We start from the raw sequence: 4,118 nt of genomic DNA, 5'->3' as shown, positions 1-4,118 counted from the left end.
TGTAGGGGGCGGAGGTGGTGGCGGCGAGTTTTTTTTTTTTTTTTACGACAGTGACATGTGCCTACCAGAACTGTGGGGGAGCTCCGGAGAGGGAAAAAAAGAGAAACCAACGAAGGAGCGAGCTATTTCCGGCCGACTTGCATTGTTCTGCTTTAATGCAAAAGATTTCTGTTTGTTTTTGTACTGTACAAGTGCTACGTGTAAATGCACAAGATTTCTGGTTTTTGTACTTCTTTTTTTTTTATTACTATGTACAAGTGCTAAATGCACAGGTTTTTTGTTTTGCAAGAGGAGAAGATGAGAGACGACAGGGTGAAGGAAGAAAGGATGAGGGAGGGAGGGAGGGAGGGAGGGATGAACTGGGAAGAAAAAAGAAGAAGGAAGGAAAAGGGGATGAAATGGATGTGGAGAGGGAGGGAGGAGGGTGAAAGAAAGGGAAGGAGAGAAGTGCTACAGTGTAAATGCACAGGTTTTTTGTTTTGCAACATGCATTTAGCTACAGTGAACGATAAACATTATTTCTACAGCTTCATGTGCTGAGCGTTGTGTTTTCTATTTTTCTATGTAATGTTTAGTGGCTGCTCAGTAGTGTTTTTAATTTTGATTGACTCGGGGCACGATTTGACAACATAGTTCAGTTTTGGGCACAGATTGAACTGTTTTGAGGTGAAAGTTTGGTTTTGCAAGAAGAGTCTGAGGTTTTTTGAATGTAGCCTGAAAATTGGGGTTTGTGTTCACAGTTTAGAGAAAATGAGAGCAGCTTTCGAGAAATGTGTCTTAGCAATCGAGAAAAACTGTAACCAAACGGCTGAACACCAACGACGCCTCATCACTGATACTACTGTGTGACACAGCGCCCCTCACTCCACAAACTGGTCTTACACTGCCGCCTTGTGACAGATGTTGGGAACTGCAGTTGAATCAGATACTCTACTTCTATCCAGATAAACCACGACAAGCTGCGGACAGCGAACAGTCAGGACGTTTGCGGACGTTAGTTGTCGTTTCCAAGGAGATCTGTGCCTGAAATCTCGCAAGAGTGTGTTGTTGAGACAGAGACAGGTCTTGAACAAAGTTCATTTTCTCCTGATTTGTCCGTCTGAAATTTGCCATTTTAGTGTCAGAATCTTCAGAGGAGATGTAGCTTGTGAAAATGACTCCAACATTTCTATTTTTACTTCCGTGACTCTGGAGCAAAAGAATCAATAATCGACCATAATCTTTGTTCACGTTCACTTCTCTCATTGAAGTCAATAGACTCAAAACTGGTCCCCTGAAGGGCGCGGAGTCGTGGAGAAACCCACGTGACACAGATACAGGAAGCTGGCTCGTCATGGGGCGTCTTGTTTCTAAACCGTCTTTGGTTGAATGTTTTTAAAGGAAGAAGAGATTTTTCCCCCGTTTACTATCGTTTCATGTTATAAATGGAATCAGTAGTAGTATTTTGAAACGACACAAACATCAAAGGTGAAAATAAAGCCACAGTATGCGAAGTTTTTCCTCTCGGACCGACGGTGGGTGTGGGTTTGGGCATAAATTTCCCATCAGCCCCTTCGGTGCGCGAGAAGATAGATATAGATAAACATAGATAAACCAAATGAAAGTGCTAATAATAAAACAACATCATCATATGTAACACATTTAACACATTTTCGTAAACTTTGTGTGGTGTATTTTCTGATCTTTGTTAATGTTATAAGAACCAAAATATTGACCATGACGTCACGGGCGGCCGACACCATGATGGAAACAAGCTCTGACTGCAGGGGTAAATATACTGTACAGTAATATTAAAACTCTTGTGTTACTTTGGTATCACATGTACTAAAATTGGAATGATACAGAGAAGATTAGCATGGTCCCTAGGAAGAAGGAAGGTGCGCAATCTTCTCGGTTTGGCCGCCGGCGGCCGCCGCGCAGCCGCCGGCGGGCCGCCGCCCACTCTTTTCCCCGCGCCGCGAGACCGCCGAGTCCTGGCCGGCGGCTTCCACGGCCTCCTCTGGGCTCCGCTTCGTACCCCCCTCCAAAAAAATGGAAGGATACGCCTCGGGACCCACGTATCTTTCCATTTCGTCCATGTGTTTATATGCAAAGTAGCCACGCGGCCGCCGGCGGAGAAGGCGTTAGCGATCGATCGCCTATATTGTCAATATTATTATCTCTGCGATCCGTCATCCCTCCCTCCCTCCCTCCCTCCCTCTCGTCGTATAGGTTTATGATCTACTCTATGGACGAGATCCGTCATCCAACATGTGGTTATACAATATCAAGCTTCTTCGATCCATAATATCAATGTGATCAGTCAGCAGCGACATATTTATGATATACATCTGTCATAGCAATGAGATTTGTCATTTGTCAACCCTTTCTGTGCTATTTGTGTCTGTAAAAATGCTCAATAAACATGAATTGAATCGAATTGAATTCCTTTTATTGTCATTTGTGTGTCAAATGTGTGTTTATGATCTATCTATGTTTATAACATATATATAGGCTCTATAAACAGGAGATATGTTTATAATATATATATATATATATAGGCTCTATAAACAGGAGATATGTTTATAATATATATATAGGCTCTATAAACAGGAGATATGTTTATAATATATATATAGGCTCTATAAACAGGAGATATGTTTATAACATATATATAGGCTCTATAAACAGGAGATATGTTTATAATATATATATATATATATAGGCTCTATAAACAGGAGATATAGCCTATATATATATATATAATAAACATATCTACAATCTCTTAACACTTTGTGCTAATTGTGTCTGTTATAAACGCTCTACAAACATGAATTGTGACACAATTGGCTCTATGCACAGCTCCACTGAACTTTAGCCAGCTCCTTTATTTCCTGTTTTCCATTATTGAACAAACTGATGAATCCAGGTGTGTCTGACCATCGTTGTGAGGTCAGACACACCTGGATTCATCAGTTTGTCCAGTAACAATAATGTTAGTTATTGAGTGAGTGATGAATGATGCAGAATCATAGAAGACATAGGCATAGAAGTAATTTCCACAAGATTTTTATTTAGAAAATAAGTTTCAGTATAAAGAACACAGCAAAAACACACAAAAACTCTTAAAAGGTATAAATAGCACAGCAAAAACACACAAAAAGTCTTAAGTAGCAGCAGCAGCAGCTACTGCTGCATAGAAGTAATTTTACTCCTGGCTGTGCTCCTGGCTGTGCTCCCCCTGCTGCTCCTGCTCCTCCTGTTGCTGGCTGTCCTCCTGCCTCCTCTGTGCCAGCCAGAGGTCAACAGAGATGCACTCGTAGAGGGCACAGTAAACATGTCTTTTCCCTTTTAAGTTGAACTGGCTGTGGCCATATTCTTTCGTGTCTGGTTGGCCACAGCGCTGGCATATCCTCAGTTTTGAGGGTTTTCTTTTTTTTGGATTTTCCTGCCCCTTCTTCTCCTCCTCCTGCATCTTCATCCTCTTCCTCCACATCGTTGTGCGTGGCACAGGAGCGGGGCCGTCGGCGGTCTGCTTCTCCATCAGCCACTCCTGGGGCGACCTCATGTCCGGACCGTCTTCCACGCTGCAGAAGTACTGGCCCTTGTAGAACGCGTGGCCAGAGTCAATGTGCCTGGCCTCCCCACATATATCGCAGGGAGCCCCAGGTTGTGACTGCTGGCCACTGCCCTGGGCCAGCACCTCCCTGTCCTTCTCCGCCCGCAACCTCCGTCGATACACGGTGCAGCGTGTGGGAGTCCTGGATGTGGACGGTGTGGAAGCCGTGGTGGAGGGGTTGTGAGGTGCCTCTGCTGCAGGAGACAGAAATGACAGTGTTGGAGCACAAGTAGTCACAGAGAAAGAAATGTGTCTTTTTCTCTTCAAGGTGTTGTAGGTTTAAGATTTCTTCTTACCATGCTTTTTCTTCTCTTTCCTCTTTCCAGAGGTGGACGGCGTGGAGGAGGAGGAGGAGGTCGACGGTGTGGAAGCCGTGGTGGAGGGGTTGTGAGGTGCCTCTGCTGCAGGAGACAGAAATGACAGTGTTGGAGCACAGGTAATCACAGAGAAAGAAATGTGTCTTTTTCTCTTCAAGGTGTTGTAGGTTAAAGATTTCTTCTTACCATGCTTTTTCTTCTCT

General features: G+C 43.7%; 1 pseudogene; it reads left to right on the top strand.

Moving 5' to 3' along the window:
* The first annotated feature begins 1,801 nt into the window (after positions 1 to 1,801).
* On the top strand, positions 1,802 to 1,892 carry LOC146968720 (U6 spliceosomal RNA; annotated as a pseudogene).
* Positions 1,893 to 4,118: the final 2,226 nt, after the last annotated feature.

The sequence above is a fragment of the Trachurus japonicus genome, chromosome 18 (assembly GCF_045865225.1).
Source record: "Trachurus japonicus isolate A0001 chromosome 18, Traja_1.0".
In the NCBI taxonomy this organism is placed as follows: domain Eukaryota; kingdom Metazoa; phylum Chordata; class Actinopteri; order Carangiformes; family Carangidae; genus Trachurus; species Trachurus japonicus.
This window is presented reverse-complemented; position numbering and strand designations above follow the sequence as displayed.